General features: G+C 34.2%; 1 long non-coding RNA gene across 1 annotated transcript in view; it reads left to right on the top strand.

Annotated features, from left to right (window-relative positions):
* LOC150007385 (uncharacterized) overlaps positions 1-19,905 on the top strand; it is a 40,970-nt gene that overhangs the window by 9,441 nt on the left and 11,624 nt on the right. Inside the window, exon 2 of the long non-coding RNA XR_016511815.1 lies at positions 4,986-5,102. This is a non-coding gene — a long non-coding RNA (uncharacterized LOC150007385). The remainder of the gene's footprint in view (positions 1-4,985; positions 5,103-19,905) is intronic.

Raw genomic sequence — 19,905 nt, 5'->3', positions numbered from 1 at the left:
AAAAACAGGGAGGGAAACTTCCTCAACTTGATAGAGTACAGCAAAATATACAATTAATATTATATTTAATAATGCCTGGCTGCTGTGGCTCAGTGGATTAATCGTCGGCCTGCGAGACAAGTGTCGCTGGTTCGATTCCCAGTCAGGGCACATGACTAGGTTGCACGTCAGGTCCCCAGTTGGGGGCGCGAGTGAGAGGCAACCACACAGTGATGTTTCTCTCCCTCTCTTTCTCCTTTCCCCTCTCTCTAAAAATAAATAAATAAACAAACAAAGAAACAAGCAAAAATTAATTTAAAATATTATATTTAATAATGAAGGAATGACAATTTTCTGAGAAAAGAACAAGACAACATATCTGCTCTCACTACTGTTATTCAACATAGTGATAGAAGTTCTAATTACTGCAACTGGGCAATACAAAAAAATGGAAAGCATACACAATGAAAGAAAGAATGAAAACTGTCTCTGATCCCCTGATTGTCTATGTAGATAATCCCAAGGAATATACCAAAAATAAAAATAAAAAATAATCTTAAAACTAATACACAAGTACATCAAAGTTATAGGATACAACTTAACATACAGAAATCAACTGTATTTATATAGACTAACAATGAACACATTAATATCAAAAATAAAACTGCAATACCATTTACAGTTGTTCAAAAATGAAAAGAAATACCTAAATGTTAATGTAATAGAACATATATAAGACTTATATGCTGAAAACAATAACATGCTGATGAAAGAAATCAAAGATCTAAATAAATGGATAGACCTACCATGTACATGAATTAGAAGACTTACCATAGTAAAAAATTTCAAAGATTCTTATCTAGAATAAATGCATAAGAACTCTTGAGACTCAACAGCAAAACAAATCAAAAATTCAAGTAAATAAGGAGCAAAGACATGACCAGACATTTCACCAAAGATATACAGTGGCAATTAAAAGATACTCGACATCATAATCAATAGGGAAATGTAAGGTAAACCACAATGAGAGATCACCAGGCACCTATCAAAATGGCTAAAATAAAAATAGTGACAATGTTATATGCTGGAAAGGTTGCTGAGAAATTGCATCACTTATGCACTGGTGATGGGAATGTAAAATGGTAAGATACTCTGGGAAACCACTTGACAATTTCTTTAAAAAAACTAAACATGTATTACATGACTTTACAACCCAGCAATTGCACTTCTGGGTATTTACCTCAGAGGAATTAAGACTTGTGTGCAAGTAAAAACCAGTATACAAATGTTTATAGCATCTCTGTTGATAATAGCCGAAGCTCAGAAACAGCTGTTTTTTGAAGAACAAATAATCAAACAAAATATGGTACATACATATCATGGAGCATAAACACAAAACCTTGATGAATCTCCAGAGAATGATGCTATACGAAAAAAAATCAATCTCAAAAGATTATAGACCATATTATCACATTTACATACCATCCTTTAAATGATGAAATTATAGAAAAGAGTAGCAGATTAATGGTTGCCTGGGAGAAATGTATATGGCTATAAAATAATGACAGAAAGAATCTTTATGGCAATCAAAATGTTGTGTTTTTACTGTATCAATGTTCTGGTTGTGATATGGTGCTATAGCTTTTGTGATGTTGTCAATGGAGGAAAATTTGTAAAGGGTACCCAAGATCTGTCTGAATTATTTTTTAAATTGCATGTAAATCTATAATTATTTTAAAAATAAAACATTTAATTTATATATAAAATGAAAAATAGTTCTGGATGCTGGATGGAGAATGGGCTGTATAGTATGCTAGAATGAGAAAACACTAAAAGAAAGATGATTCATCAGAAGGATGGGGAAGGTGAGAAAAAGGACACAATAAAAGATTACTCTTAGAATTGCAAAATGAGAGTTAGAGAGATAATAGATAGGAAAAATAAACTGACTGCAAAAGGATTGAGAAAAGAATGTGGAGAGATTATCATGCATATCTTAAAAGTCTACTAAAAATATGGAGTGAAAAAAATAAAGGTTGGAGTTATATCAATGGCATATTTGAATTAAATTAATTAACTAATAAATGAAGCATTTCTGGATTACTAGGGGTGTGGCTAACATGGCATAGGAATGAAAGATATTGAGGATAAGAAGGCCAGGGACTGAGAGGCTAGAAGAAGGTTAGCACTGATGAATACTGGGGTCACCCAGATGGTAGCATGGCTTTAGTTGGAAAAATAACATGACACAATTGCTAAAACTGTCAGTAAGTAGGAAATAAAAAACCAATAGCAAAAATGAAGGCTTCAGTGTATCACAGATAAAGGTACTTGGGTTATTAAATGAAGATGAGGGTATATTAGTCTGTAAATGGCATCACTGATCTTAAGAGTGAATTCTGAGGTAAGATGGCTGTGACAGAATGAACAGGATGTCAAAGAGCAGTGGAATCCTCAAGGAAGTCAAGTTTTAGGTAAGGCAGAGATGGACTGTTTGGTATAGATGATTAGGATGTTTCATAGAATGTGTCTAATGATTTGCGAGAGAGAGAAATTTGGAAGAGGGGAAAGGAAATATACAGTTTTCCATGGTTATGAAAAAATACAGGAGAGGCTACTGAATGTGTTTTCATCTCAGGCAAGACATCAAAATGAATACGACAGATATTCCATCCTTTGGGAACTAAGACAAATAGCTATTCACTATAAAAATGCTCACTGGGATTCATTTTCTGCCCCATGCATGGAGTGTTTGTCTATAGTATAGTTACTATACTCTTCACTATGAGAGGGTCCTTTCCGGGTGGGTTATAATTACTTTCACTGGCATGTTAGTGTGATGGAAGAGCCCTTGCGTTGTCATGGGAATGGTGGGATATTTTTATTTTGACATAGAGGGAGGTCACATTGCTAGGGTAATACCATCAGGGTATCCACAATGAACTCTTTCTGTGATGTGAAACTGTCCCTGAGACCCAGCCAGAAACCACCCTTGGCAGTGATAGAAGACTGTTCTGAAGACTGAACTACCTCAAAGCCTTTGGAAGTAGTCTGAGCATAAATCCTATAAACAAATTAATTGATGAAATAGTGGATAGCTTGTGATTTCATTGCTCTTATTTTCAGTCCAAAGTTTTAGAAAAAGGTCTGTCTCAGAAAAGAAATTAGGTATATTATATTAGCAGATCCAGATTTAATGTCAACCAGTCTACGTTGGAACTCTTGGTAATAAACCATGAGCAGGGAGTGGAAAGGCACTTCTGCCAGAGTCTAACTCTGGAGTGGATGAATTACATTTGTCACATAACAACTCAGCTGGGGCTTATCTTAGTGAGTACAAAACAGTTCCTTTGAGATCGGTTTCCAAAAGACTTTGTGTCTGACAACCTGAAAACTTTAATTTAGGTCAGAAGCTTACATTGTTGGAGAGAAAAACAAGGCCAGATGCCTTCATCTGAAGTTCAACTCTGTGGAATGAGCATGTGGTTTAGTAAGTTAAATAATCTATTCCTGACCACAGTATTTCCTCTATTGTAATTTTTTCCTAAGGCAAAATAAAACTTTGTTCTGCATCCAACTGTTTAGAATGCAGAAATATGGAAACTAGGTGTGGTGGTCTAAAAAAAGAGAGTAGGCCATGGTCAAATACAAAGTCAGTAGCAAAAAGCCAGTCAATATTATGTGAAATAAAATATAACTTTTATGTAATGCATAATATAGTTTTAGCTGTCTTATAATTAAGCTGGAGTTACATGTATGAGATAACAAGTTCAGACCAATTCCTTCATTTGTAATTAACAGCATATATCCTTCTAAAATGATCACATAGATATTTTGAAGTTTTGTGTGACCATGTGATTTGATTCCAGCCAATGGTATGACATGTGTTATATGTAATTTCTAGTAAGTGTCCTTCACATCTCTTTTTGTTTTCCTTCTGCTGATGTCTGACCCCTGCTGTTGACTGGTACAGACCTAGAGGTATGAAAAGCAGTCATCTTGGATCACAGGTTGCCTTGAGACCATGCAAGGTGGAACCTGGTTAGTTGATAATATAGAGTATTATTCTAACCCAAGGCTACTTATCTGCTAAATAAATAAAGAAATAAACTACATTGTTTAATGTAACATTATCTTGAGTTTTATCTTAGTCGAAAGTAAAGTTAATCCTAAGAGATACCCTAGCAGAAAGTTCTGTTTGTAGAATTCTCTCTTGTACCCATTTATCCCCAAAAGAAACTTGACACCTTTTTCCTGGAAAATTCTAAATTTCTGGCACTTCCAGTGACACCAGCTCAACCTTATCAGTGGAAGTTCTAATCATTCTCTCGTGTAGAGTCCCCCAGCAGAGTTAAGGATTAGTCTTGTGAGGCTCAAATTCCAGAAGATACTATGTATAAGTCCATGATGCACTTGAACCTTGGATCCTCATATGATGGCTTGAGGTGGTGGGAAGAGACCCATTATTTCTTTCCAATGACGAGGCACCATGACACATTAAGAACTCTCTTCTTGACTGACAAATTCAATAAAGAAAGCTTCTCTCACTCTCACCTTTATAATTTTCCAGACTTATTTAGTAAGAAGCTAGATACTAGACTAAGGGTAGCAGAACTTGTATCCTATCTTTAAGCAAGGTGTGTGGCCACATGCCTGTCCTCATTTCCTGGATCTCAGCTTAACCAGAGGTGATATGGAGAGATTCTATGAATATTTTATTACATGAAAAAAACACAAGCATGATGCTGGAGTTTAATAAAGTGATATATTTATCAGTGGAAATTAATTATTAAAGATTAATCATATGTTGCTTTGGATGTTAAGTGCTTCAGACTTTTAAAGATAGTTTACAGATGCTACTTCATTTACTCCTCATATTAATAATATGGCTTAAATAATATTGTTTAAAGTTGAGAAAACACAGAGGAATTACGTAGGAAAAATGGGACCAGAAATACCTTTTATTGGCAGATTTAGACCACTTTCCACTATGTTTCTGCTATCAGGTGCCTCACTGAGAGAGACATTCACAGAATGATCTACAGAGGGAGATGGATAGTACAAAAGTTCACTTGGATATCCAAGATCAACTGAAACATCCAAGGGCAAGGGGGAGAATACAGGTAAGTGTCCCCTGCTTAATAAATTTACTGCAGGCTGGTTTTGCTAGTCTCATCATATTTTAGGGTTCAATAAAACATCCTGCATGTTGATGAGAAAATGGACTCTAAGTGCAGATATTATAATGACAGGCACTGTTGGGTTGTTTCCTGGGTTTCTTCTTCGGAGTAGCATTTCTCTGATGTTCACAGGCCTGCCATGTGAGCATTCTGGCACTTTCTTACAAATATATTCAAATGAGTCTTTCAGAATTTTCAGGGCCTCTAGGATGCCCAGTAGTAGTTTCTCTAACTTTGTAGATTTTTCTTCTGTATAAAATGTTTTTGTTTAGTAATAATATATCACATATTTTACGAAAAGTTTCAATGTAACAAAAACATCAGTAGTTATTCAGCCACTTTTGAATCATGAACGTTTGACTTTGATAGAAAATGTTCTATGAATATATTTAACTGTTTCCATTTTATTTTACTTGACTAAAACAAACTACTTAAAAGTTTATGTGTTCTCTCTTTTTTATGGCCAAGTATGATTCCATTGCATAAATGAACCACAGCTTTTTTAATCCACTCATCTACTAATGGGCACTCGGGCTGTTTCCAGACCTTCACTATTTGTAAATTATGCTGCTCTGAATATAAGGGTGCATGTATTATTTCTGATTAGTGTTTTGGGAATCTTAGGCTACATTGCCGTAAGTGGGATCACTGGGTCAAAAGGCAGTTCCATTTTTAATTTTCTGAGGAAACTCCATACTGCTTTCTACAGTGGCTGTACTAGTCTGCATTCCCACCAACAGTGCATTAGCATGGATGAACCTAGAGACTATTATTCTAAGTGAAATAAGCCAGTCAGAGAAACACAAATACCATATAACCTTACTTACATGCAGAATTTAATTAACAAAATTAATTGACGAACAAAATAGAAACAGAGGCATGGATACATGGAACAGACTGACAGCTGTCAGAAGGGAAGGGAGAGAAGTGACTGAATCAAAGAAGGGGAAGGGATTAGCCAAAGAACATACAGTTGTAACATAACATATAGGCATAACATAACCCATAGACACAGACAATGGCAATGTGCTGATGGCCAGAGGGAAGGGGGTCCAGGGCTGGGTAGAAGTTGGCAAAGGGGGTGGGATGGGGACATTTATAATAGTGTCAACAATAAAAATAAAGAAAAAATTTGCAAAAGAATGTTTGTGTCCCCTTTATCAGACACCTGATTTAAAAAAAAAAAAAAAAAAACAGAAAAAGGGAAGGTTCTACCTGTTCATTTCTACATTGAAGCATTATGGATAAATTTCATAACCATATTATGATTCAGATGTGGAGATGATATCACTAAACTTTTATAATATTCTGGACGTTATTGTGAGGTTTCTAGCATAAAAGAGAAATTTTTAAAAATTGACTTAAGTATTTAAATGCACAAGAAGGGGCAAAAAATTAGCCATTTGAGCAATATATCAAATTACTGTCAGCTTCCTATATGAATTCTGAAATGAGAGCATTATCTGAAAGAATAAAGATTAGTAATCAACTAATACAAATACACTTTATGACTGAATTAAACATATACATGCTTAAAGGATGAAAGCAGCGTTTATGATCCTTAGGTACAGCAACAGCTAAATACTGTGCACAGGTTGCTCTCTTAGCCTTTGTCTGGAGCCTTGTATTTCAATAGAGGGGTGATAAAAGGGGAAGATCAGGTGGTCTCCTGGCAACAAGTAATGGGCTTAAGTATCCCTGGTAGCAGAGAACACAGCTGGATTTAGGCAGCCCTATCCAAAAGTGACATTATTACAACTTGTATCATTTATACTTCAAGCCATTCCAAACCAATTAACATCCATTCAGCCACTAGCCCAAACTGCAAAAGCATTATTTAAAATGATTGCTCAAAAGCTTTCCCATTTTTTATTTATCTGTTCTGTCCCGAACTCCAGTTCTCAGCCATACTACCAAATGTCCTCCTAACCTTCAGCTTTCCCCCCAAAGACTCTGATTTGACTTGCCTTGTGCAGTGCTTCTTTCTGCCCCATAATGTTTTAGACAGAAACCTCTATTTTAGTTCTGACTGCACAGAGCCTAAACCAAGACATTGGTTATTAGATGGTGTCCTGGCCAGGTCAACTTATTCCTACCTCTACCTCCCTTGCTCCCACACTGTAACATGCTATAATATGACTTTTTAGAATTTCCCTGAGGACAGTCACTGTTGGGGTTCCAAAATAGCCCAATCATCAACTATTTAGTCTCTTTGTTTATTGTTTCCTAATGCAAACTGTGTCAAGGAACACTTGTCTTGATGTTTCTGAGACTGTGTGTTGTAAACCCACACTCATACACATATGAAAATATTTTATGTCCTATAAATTCAAAGGGAAACAGATTAACTCACCATAATTATACATAAATAATTCTTTGGATGGTTTGTTATGTTCTAATACAAGATAATTGTAGCTTAGTGCATCATTCCAAAATGATACAGTAATAACAGCCTGCTTTAACAGATGACAAGATTCTTGCATTTGAAAAGTTATGTTAAAAATTAGAGTCACCCTTTTATAAAATTGTAAAGTAATTACTGATGGCTAATTTAGCACACTTAGGAGCAATATTGTTAATTTTATAATTCAGGTTTCTTACATTATAGAAACAATAGAATGGTCTACAGTAGGCATGGATTTGAAAAGGAAAAATAAACTAGCTGCTACTCTTCCCAATACCTGATAATACAATAGCATATTTGTCTTGTTTGTTTTAATAGATATTCATGCTAAGAAATAAAATTAAAATGAAAGTACGCTGGCAACAGTTGATCCAACCCTCATGACTTCTCAAATCACTATGATCTTTGACAAGTGAGATGACCTCTTTGATAGTTACTCTCTTTATCTGTTAAAAGAGAAAATAATTCTGATCTAATGAACTGATATTTAATAATTTTTCCTGTCTATAGATCAATACCAGATATTTCTCTTCCTTTCCTGCACTGTGCACATAATCTTTTATATGTTAGTCTTCTCTGTTAAACCACATGTGCTTAGACCACAGAAGCTCTGTGTTGTGTAAATACTTCAAAAGCCTGTATAATTTCTGGCACATAAGAAGAACTTAATAAATACCAGTTGGATAAGTTAATTCATATAGCAAAAAAGTTGTTTTCTAACAACTAACAAAAGTTGAAATTTCTTGCGAGATAATATATGACTGATATACAAAAGAGCCATATTTCACATTAGGGAGAATTAAGCAAATTCTCTGTTCAGCTGCATATTTATCAGTTTTATGAAATAAAAACTATATTATTAAGTTAGCTAATACAAAACTAAAGCTGAACTTTCTTACATGAGATTTCTAAGAATGAGTTTAAGAGGGGTATTTTCAGTGATGGACACAGAAAAACAAAAGCCTTTGGAAATCTCATAGTAGTTTTATTTTCTTAAAAGCTGTCAGCCATCAAACATCAAAAACAAAGTTAGATACTTTATTACAAACCAGCAGACCAGAAATTTCTCTTCATCAATGCCAAACCCAGACACCTTCTAGACTGGTCTTCCTCAGATGATTAAAATTCATCCATAGAGTGTTGCTAAATCCTCAGGCTGTTTAGCAACCTAATAACGATTTATTCACTTCATACTTTTTATACAACAAATGGCAGTGAAGCTAAGTCATTAAGCTGTATGTTTATCTGTTCTGCAGTTGAATTTATGTGTTACATTTGTAGGTTTGGAAGTTTAAAATGTATACACAACTGCTTAAAAATTAGTTCAACTGAAAATTCAGCAACTTTTCTTGGTGATTAGTGCTGCAAAAAAGTGTCTGCCTGATAAGACATAGTTAATTGTTTTTCAAAAAAGATTTGTAATTTTTTAACGTAAAAACATTTTTAAGATTTTCAAGTTAAATTCCTGTGAAGACATATAAATCAGCTCATTTTGTGTTCTGAGATTCTCTCCTGGATGTGGCACACTCAGAGAGAGGCACATGTTCTCTAGAAAAAAAGATAATCACAAACATCGGACTTCTCAATGGTATTTTTTCATCAAAATACATAAAGAGAGTTGTCCAGGAACTTCTATGAATATAGAAATATGAATTTTTATATGCACTATTGGAGTTCTCCATTTAATAAAAGCTTAATGAAGAGTGGAAAATATGTAGAATATGTTGATTTTCTATCTCTCACAGATTTTCTAAGGAAGCATTCATAAACCTGATTGCCTTTAAAAACAAAATGAATTGCTTCCATAGGCCTGCAGTTTGATATACTCCCAAGTTAACCTTTATTTTTTTTTATTATTATTTTATACACACCATGGCTTTGAGCCTAACTCACTTATTAGGAGGCCCATTGAAAAGAACCTGTAGGCATTCTGATATTTATGTTACAAGTTCTAAAGTCTCTTCATTATGGAGATTTTACATTTTGACTGTACCCCACAGAGAGGGATTGAGAACAATTCCACTCAAAGGCAGAAAAAAAAGACCAGAGATTTACAGTGTGTGAGTGTGACCCATGCAGCAGAGAGTTTATTAGAGTCATAAGTTCAGTTAAAGGAACGTTCATGCCAACGGGTCATGCATTTTTTATATAGATTTATATACTCTAAAAAATACATTTTTTTCCTAACAGAAAACCAGAAATAAGTTTTCACGACAATCTTGTCATCTGGATTGCCACTGGTATTCAACTGACGAAAGGTGCTGACTGCAGCTTTATCTAAACACAAAACACAACCAGTATTTTTGTATTAAAAAATAATTTCCAGGTGTCTTTTTAAAAACTGCCCAGTACCTGATTTTCCTTTTTCTTAGAATTTCTTAAATTAATGGACTACATTCACTATCTCAGGATAGTCGAATGTCTTAAAAGACACTTGAATTACCATGAAAATTATTATTTATTACAGTTTTTATCTTGTTATGTTCATATAAGTTTTTAAAGTGACATCATAAATAATGCATTCAAGAAAATTGTCAATATAGAAAAATACTATGTGAAAAAGAATATATAAAAACCTAAATCAATATAGTATTATAGCTGACATTAAATGTGACTCTAAATTATCTGACATGTTTTTAGCAAAAATAAAATAATAATATTTTGTATTAATTTATGGATAAAAAAATGTGTTTCTGCAATCAGTATAGAAGACAATTCACTTAGAAATAAATTTTATAAGGACACTATTATATTGGTTTGATAAAGAAGATTGCTAAACAATAAAAACATTTTTTGGAGGACATGCAAAACATTTTCTCTCGAAACCATTTCTTATTTTGACCCTTAAGAATATTATATCAAAAGTAGCATGAAAGCTTTTTTCCATTAAAGCATTTCTGTGAGGATGTCAAAAAAGAACACATCGGTTGCTGGTTAAATGAACTGACACAGATATTATTAGTTCTACAGCTATACAGGACTATAGGTTACATCACCCATATTAGAGGTTGGTCCACTGGAACAGGATCTTCTGCATGCTTTAAAAATGTAGTTGCTGAGATCCAAACCAGACATATTGATTCAGAATTTCTGATAGTAGAATCCTCAGATTGATATTTTGAGGTTCTGTTTTAGATTAAAAAATAATACCACACAATTACCATTTTTAATGTAAAATTTTGTGAGTACTGACACACAAATCCACGTTTTAAGCAAATGTTTCAAGTGATGCTTTTATCCACTACATTTGACTACCATTGATTTCATCACTGGTTCTTCAACTTCATTGTGCATCAGAATCACTGAGAGGACCTGTTATAGATATAGCCTGTCATTTACATCCCTGATATTTCTGAGTTAGCAGATCTGGGGAATGCCTGAGAATCTGTATTTCTGGCACATTCCAGGTGCTGTTGCTCCTGCTGGCCTGCGAGCCACACTGAGAACCTCTGGACTAGAGTAATAGTTCTCAACCTTCATTGTATACCACAATCACCTCGGGAATTTAAAACAGAAAATGAATACCTAGGCTCCATCACCTTAGAGATACTCACTAACTTGTTCCAGAATAGAAACCAGACCTGCAGTTTTCCAGAACTCCCCAGGGGATTGTGACACATAGCCCTAGTAGAGACGTGCTGCCTCAATGGAAATGATAGGTGTCATATATTGGCTGGAATTTTGATAGGAACCAAGGAGTCAAGAATATTGATACTTCTTTTAAAAGGAATTTTAGGTGTTTTAATTTTAGTACATTTATTCCTGAAAAAGAAATCTCTAGTATATTGAGGAGAAAATTGTGGCAAATGCTATTAATTAAAATTTCTAAGAACGTAAATGAAAATTAAAAAGAAGTGGGGCAGAAAACAAAATCATTTCTCTCTGATTCTATAACCCAGAGTTGTGATTCATATTAGAATACTTTGAATATCAGATTGTACTAAGGGGGAGATATTTTATTGTTAAAACTGAGGATTTGATTGTCTTATTCCCCACATGCCAATTTTCCAAGGTCATGGACCACTGAAGTACTTATGAGGAAAACTTTGGATCTATTCAAGCACCGGCTAAAATACTAGTTTTCACCCCACAGTTATTCAGCGTTAAGTATGGGAAAAATTTTTTCAGCCTGGAAAAAATGGAAGAGTAGATGTTATAATATGACCATCAGGGCCATAGTATTGCTCCAGTGGGATATCTAATTTTGAATAATATTGCATTCAGATGGGCAGGCCAAAGCGTAATGAATCTCTTAATAGCTCAGAGCAAAGTATAATCTTTTCTCTGGGGTAGCTTCTGCAGTGGAAGAATATACTCTTAGGATATATTCTTTTTCAACATTGTTTTTTGGTGACATTTTAAAAAACTAACGTGAAAAATTCACAGCCTTTGTCCCTCTGCCCAAAGTAAGTTATATTTTTGTCCCCTCTGATTATCCTTTCAATGCTTATACCTTTGCACTAATGTTAGTTCTGTCTTAACTGCTTCTGCATTTTAATTATACAAACCACTGTACGCTTGAATGGCAAAGTTGAGACAGCCTAAGGGGCTATCTAAAGTTCTGTTAGAAAAGAAGAGATTGAAAATGGGTAGAGAAGACACACAGACACGCAAACACACGCAAACACACAAACACACAGAAACAATAAGAGAAATAAAATTGTCTTTGGTAGATTGCTTATATTAATGGCCTGATTTTTCTTTACTGTCTACATTGCATTTAACTCTAACTTCCACTCTGACTTTTGATTCTGTCATACAGCATGTTTTGTTCAATAAGTTAGCATATGTGATTAAAACAGACTTGAAGCACATGTGCAATTGGTTTGATAGTTCTCACCTTCTGCTATCACCAGACAAAGAACATGTTTGGGTGAAACTGCTCAGGATAAAACATGGAACAAACCCAAGTTCTCTCAGGCATCCCAGTCAAGATCACTCTAGATCCACCAACAGGCAGCTTATTCCAGCATGTGAACAAATCCAACCAAATATCAGCAGAGCTGTCTAGCAAACCTGTCGTCAACCACAGATGTATGTATGAGCCCAGTCCAAATCAAATGAAGCCTTCAGTTTAGTGAGCTAAAAATATTTATTGCTTATATGCCTGAGGTTTGGAGGTTGTTGCTTTGCAACATTATTAAAACAACAGATAATTGATACACAGCTCAAACATTTAATATGAGAAAATTTAAGGGAGGCTAAACCTGAGCTGGAGAGAGATTTTGGAGCTCATTGTCATTAGAAAAAGAACAGTCAAAAGAAAGTGATTTTTCAAAATATTCAATACGTGCTTTGAAAGAAACACATCTTAGCATTATTAAAGAGACTTTACATTAATTTTACATTTCTTTCAGTTAATTTTGGTTGTTATATTTGAATTTCATCAACTATAACTTAGCTGAGTCTAGCCTCAATACTAAAAAGAAGCGGACCTAAATTTTTAAGGATTATATTTAATACAAATTTATGTATCAAAAAAATATTCAGGAAACTTCAGTCCTGACTAAGTTAATAGTCAAGATGTACTTGAAATAGCCTGTAACTGGACACATTATCATCATTTTTTTTCTCCAAAAGCTTGTGTAAATTACAGGAAGATAAGCAGGGTGATATGAAAATGTACTTTTAAAAAATCTATTTGTGCTTAATTGAGTTAATAGAATTCTAAATTACTCATAGACTATAAGTTAAGATAATGATTAAAAATAAGAATAAATCTGCCAGATACTCAGGTCTTTGAGCCAAAACTATCTATATAATTTTAAAAAGTTACTGTCAATAAAGCAGTCATAACAGTTGATATTCTCCAAGTATCTGAATGAGGTCTCATTAAAATTGAGATTTTTTTCTAAGTATTTGTTATTTGTACTAATTATGCAAAATTATCCCAGTGATTTTGACAAAAAGAAACAGTTTACTAGAAAAAGTTTTCCAGAATTTTTCTTAAAAACATAATTAAAGAAAAAGTAAATCTTATTTTCACCTGTCAAGTTGAAAATTCTTAACAAGATGAATTTGGCTCTGAAAGATGCATTACAGGCACCATAGCCAAATACTGATGGATGGGACAATAATTTTATATACTAATCCTCAGACATAATTTAATAGCAAAATTGAATAGGAGATGATTAAATTAAAATGTACATCTATATTATGGAATATACTTTAGAATTTCAGATCATGGTCTAAAGTAAATTTAATGAATAGGAAAAAAATAACACTATAGAATTAAAGACAAAAGCAAAATTAAAAACCACATATTAATACAAGTCATGATACAAATACATATAAATTTAACACCAATAGCTTTTTTATTCATTGAATCAGTTTAATTCTAGTACTTACTTCCTGTGAAAGCAGGTTGTATATCATTTGCTTTTCACAGAGAATGTGCTCTAAAATGTCCAATAAATGAATATATAAATGAGTAAGACATTTCAAATTTTTTTAAATATATATTGGTGAGGAAAAAATGAGATTTTCATGGAGTCCCAACAGCTGAAGTATATTTTTTCCTAAATTTTGATTACTCAGGTCTCATTGTGTAGTTATATGTCAAATTTCATTTAAAGATTTTAATTTTAATGTTTTTAAATAATTTTCTTCCTATTATAAAGTAATCAAATTATGCAAAATTCAAACATATTGGGAAGTATAAAGGGGAAGTAAAAAATCATTTTGTAGTCAACCCAGAAATAATCACTGTTAATACTTTTGTTATATATTTTGCAAGGTTTTATCTATGCATAGAAATATATGTATATAAAATCATAGTAAATGATCACAGATGTTTATATTGTTTATAACATTCAACAAACTGTAAAATTCCATATTAAAAAATGATTGGGTCAATATTCAGAAATCAAAGGCATTTCTGTACATCAACAATAAAATATCAGAGATAGAAGCTAGAAAAAAGAATCCCATTTACTACAGCAACAAGAAAAACAAAGTACCTAGGAATAAACTTAACCAAGGAGGTAAAAGACCTATACTCAGAAAACTACATAACACTGAAGAAAGAAATGAAGGAAAATACAAATAAATGGAAGCATATACCATGTTCATGGATGGGAAGAATCAACATCATTAAAATGTCCATACTACCCAAAGCAATTTATAGATTCAATGCAATCCCTATTAAAATACCAATGACATTTTTCATGGACCTAGAACAAATACTTCAAAAATTTATATGGAACTGAAAAAGACCCCGAATAACCACAGCAATCTTGAGTAAGAAGAACATAGTAGGAGGAATCACAATACTTGATACCAAACTATACTACAAGGCCACGGTAATCAAAACAGTCTGGTACTAGCATAAGAAGAGACATATAGATTAATGGAACAGAATAGAGAGCCCAGGTCTATATGGTCAACTAATATTTGACAAAGGGGAAAGGAACATCAAATGGAGTGAAAAGAGCCTCTTCAATGAATGGTGTTGGCAGAACTGGACAGGAACATGCAAAAAAATGAAACTAGACCACCAACTTATACCATACACCAGAATAAACTCAAGATGGATCAAACACTTAAATGTAAGCCGTGACACCATAAAAGTCCTAGAGGAAAACACAGGCAGGAAAATTTCATATATTCCATGCAGCAACATTTTTACTGATATATCTCCTAAGGCCAGGGAAATAAAGGAAAGAATAAACAAATGGAACTACATTAAACTAAAGAGTTTCTGCTCAGCAAAAGAAAACATCAGCAAGATGAAAAGGGAACCAACCATATGGGAAAATATATTTGCCAGTGATACCTCAGACAAGGAATTGATCTCCAAAATATATAAAGAACTTATATGACTCAACATCAGAAGACAGACAACCCAATTAAAAATGGGCAAAGGACCTGAACAAATACCTCTCCAAAGAGGACATACAGAGGGTCCATAGACATATGAAAGAATGCTCAACATCACTAGCCATCAGAGAGATGCAAATAAAAACCACAATGAGATACCACCTCACATCAGTCAGAATGGCCATCATCAACAAATCAACAAACAACATGTGCTGGTGAGGATGCAGAGAAAAGGGAACCCTGGTGCACTGCTGGTGCGAATGCAGACTGGTTCCGCCATTATGGAAGACAGTGTGAAATTTCCTCAGAAAACTAAAAATGGAACTGCCTTTTGAACCAACAATTTCATTGCTAGGATTATACCCTAACAATCACAGTAATTCCATTGCTAGGGTTATATTTGAAGAATCCTGAAACACCAATTCAAAAGAACCTATGCACCTCTATGTTCATAGCAGCATTATTTACAATAACCGAGTCCTGAAAACAACCTAAGTGCCCATATGTAGATGAGTGGATCAAAAAACTGTGGTACATTTACACAATGGAGTACTATGCAGCAGAAAGAAAGAAGAAACTTCAAGCATTTGCAACAACATGGATGGAACTAGAGAGAATTATGTTTAGTGAAATAAACCAGGCAGTAAAAGAAAAATACCTTATGCTGTCACCTATTACAGGAGACGAATGAACACAAACAAATGAACAAAATTGAACCAGAGGTATGTAAACAAGGAGTAGACTAACAGTGACAAGGGGGAATGGGGGAGGGAGAGAAGTGGGTAAGAAGGGAAAGGGTCTAGTCAAAGAACATGTATAAATGACCCATGGACATGGACAACTGGGTAGGGACTGACTTTGGAAGAAGGGGTGGGCAGGCTACAGGGAAGCAATAGGGAAAAAAGTGGAACAACTGTAATAGAAAAACAAACAAACAAAAAATTTTAGTGGGGTAAAAAATAAAAGAAAAATAAATTAATAAATGAGCCAGCAAACCCCTCCCCCAAAAAAACTCTCATGTAGGACAGTGAGTAAAAGAAAATGTAAAGTATGGAAATGAAATTTTAGTGAATATTAGAAGGACAAGAATTTTCCTTCACATTATATATTTTTCTCCCTACCTGATCCCTCCAGAATTTGGCATTCTGAAGAAGTAAGCAATAATATAAGGTTCTTTGCATAAAACTAATAATACTAGTTGTTAATAGAGGTTTTGTTGACCATGACTTTGACTGGAATGTCATGCCTAAATGAGGCATGCTTGGGCTCTGGTTGTTACCAAAAAGTCCTGAGGAACTGGAATTGACTTTCGAAGGTAATAAAAGCCCACGAGAAAAAAAGGCCTCGTACCTTGGTTGGTTGTGCGGTCCATGGCAATCTTTCCAGGGAAGGAAAGAAAGTTGCTTTCCTGAAAGATGACTAGAAGGGACCTTAAAACACAAATGAAAACCTGAAGGACTTGGAAAAGACAGGTGTGTACAGGCAAGGCTGAATGGCAGGTATGTGGCTCAGCTCCTGTGCCCTGAAAGGCAGACTCAAAGTCACCCTAAAGGTTCCTTGTGTAAATTCCAGCAAAGCAGATGTAAAGATCATATGTGATCATTTGCTACTCTTGTGTTTATGAATACAAATAGGATAAATTAAAACTGGACTTAATATGGTCTATTTAATGATAAGGAGGGTAACCTTAGGGAGAAAAATTTTAATTCAAGAAAAACCACAATGCTCAGTGGTAGACTATAAAGTAGTGCAGCTAACTGTGTTTAAAGTTTATTTTCATTTAAAGTTTGTTTTCATTTGAAAGTTAAACTAGGTCTATGACATCAAAGATGCTTAATTTACAGGCAAGAAGAATGAATGTCAAATGCTTTGCAACTGGATATCTTTCCAATAAGAGAGTCTTGCAGATATAAAGACTGGTTTGTGGGTTATGTTGCATAAATTAATGTGTGTGTTCTGTTTTCATAGGGCATAAGCCTATAATCTCATTACCTGAGTTATTGTCTGTATGTGTAGGCCTCACTTAATCCTGTCTGCATTGCTGCCTCCTGATACTCAATGGTTTGCCTGAATTTAGTAGCTGGGTTGGTGAAGCATGGGGTGGTGTGTGAGCTTCATTTTAAAAGTGGTTTCCCTTTTCTATCCTAAAGGCTTGGACAGAAAGGGCCCAGAGGTCTGAGAGGGAGGGAGGCTTAAAATATTCCCCTCAGCCCAAACTAAGTATGGTAGGCAGGGGGGGTTTGGACAGGTGTGATGTGCATTGCACACCTTCCTCTAAAGAGCCTTTTTTTTATCCCCTAATATGGGACATTGAAAAATTAATCCCTCTCTTTCTTCATCAAGTGTTTATGGATTGGATGATGTCTTTTAACCCTGTTGCCGAATCTGTTGCCCCCAGAATACAACAAGGATGCCAGCCTGTTAAACCAAGTATGTTGTGGTCTGGGGACAGCCAACTAACCTGGAGTCTGCACGATCCTTCCTCATGTGGGAAGGCCACCTTCCCCTCCACACCACCACTCTTATTAGGGATTTCTGGACCCAAAGGTAGGTAGGACGATGACCATGTCCAGCTTGAAGCAGCTAGAGGAGCACGAGACCTTCAACCATTGTCCTTCGTGGGATTGTAAGGGGTCTTAAGTCTAAGGGGGGAATTGTTATTCTTTATTGTCATAAAAATTAATTATTTTAAAAAGAGGGAAGAATATGGAAAGGGGTGAAGCCAGAGGGCTTATATGCACGACCCATGGACATGAACTGCGGGGGCTGGGGGATTGCTTGGGGAAAGTGGGTGCTAGGTGAAGTGGATTAAAGGGGGAAAAGAATTGGAACTGTTGTAACATAATAGATAAAATATACAAAAAAAATGGTTGGGGAGTGGAAGGATTGTGCAAAAAAGAAAAAAAAAGAGAAAGAACTCATGGACATAGACAAGGTGGTGACTCCTGGGGTAAGTATAGAGGTAAAAGATGGTACAGGGAGATAAATTGTAATTCAAAAAATACAATAAAAATAATAGATAAAGAATGGTGATTTAAGTATTTAAAATAGTTAATGGCTATACTGTATTCCTTTGTAGGGAAGTATCATAATTTTTAAACAATTCATTAAATATATATAAAGTTCTTTTTTACTGATGTATTGCTATTATAAACAACACTGGGATGCATAAAATTTTATGGACTACTATATTTTTAAAGGTTGAGAGTAATAAAGTAACATTTTTGTGAAGAGTACAGAAATAATTAAGGACATGATGACTTGGCCTCAATTGTAGAAACATCTTAGGGGATTATTGTGTACACATGTGAGTGTGTATGAGTGTGTATCTGTTTGTGTGTTAATTGGGGAGGGGATTCTGAGAACTTATAGTAAGTGCATTAAGCATCTGTTCTTCCAACAGCTTTTTTTTTTTTTCTGTACTGTTGAGATCTATTAAAAATGAACATTTTAGATTCCCTCAATGGGGAAAACAATGATTGCAAAACTGTCACATATAACTTCAGAAGTTTGTTCATGAAACAAAATACTGGCTTAGCTCTACAAAATATTATTATTTCTATACCATAACTCTAAGATCTTTCCCCTGTCATCTTGTTCACATTTTCCCATTCCTCTATATCAAACATTTGAACATAAACAATTAAGTTGGCCCTCAACATCTAGAATAAGTACCATATTTTGAATTGATACAAACTCATAAATTAAGCTACAGTCTGAGTTTATTATTTATAAGATATTTTAAAATATATATTAGTACAAGTTTAAAAGAAGAAATTGTGAATAAAATACTATCTACTTTTCTGATTCATATATTTTATTGTTTTTAAAAGTTCCCTTTTGTTTTGGCATCTCCTAGAATAGTGACTATTGCTGGCAGAGATGTGGAATATAGAAGCTGTGATGCACTGCTGTTGAAAATATAGACTTGTGTTAACCATTCTGGAGACCAGCCTTACAGAACTTTGCCAAAGTAAATATATATGTGCCATTTGATTCACATATTCTCCTGAGTATAGACTCAAACTCTCAAATAGGTTCCTAATGAGACATATGGTAAAATGTTCACTGTTGTATCATATTTGATGAAAGGGATTTGGAGGCAACAGATCTTCTCTCCATTACCAGAGACCTATATAGTACGATGTCATAGATGCAACATGGAGAATTGTGAAGCAGCTGAAATAAATGTAATCCTTAAAGTCATAAAAATATAGATATATATGGATATATTATTTTTAAATTGTGGTGTCGATTGATAAAAGAAAACATAGAATGAGTTATTAAACATGACCTAATTTCTGTAAATTAAAAACATGTCCATATAAAAATAAACATACCAAATTTGCAAGAACCCCAAAATTACTTATATTACATTTTTGTTTGTATATTGTATTAAACATATACACGTCTATATATACACACACCCACACACATGTATATATTTTCTCAATCTCAAAAAGCAGAATAAAGCTATAGATGAAAATCTCAATAGAATTAATTACAAAAAATGTTCAATGAAGT

Source organism: Furipterus horrens, unplaced genomic scaffold (genome assembly GCF_987537825.1).
Source record: "Furipterus horrens unplaced genomic scaffold, mFurHor1.1.pri manual_scaffold_6, whole genome shotgun sequence".
Classification (NCBI taxonomy): domain Eukaryota; kingdom Metazoa; phylum Chordata; class Mammalia; order Chiroptera; family Furipteridae; genus Furipterus; species Furipterus horrens.
This window is presented reverse-complemented; position numbering and strand designations above follow the sequence as displayed.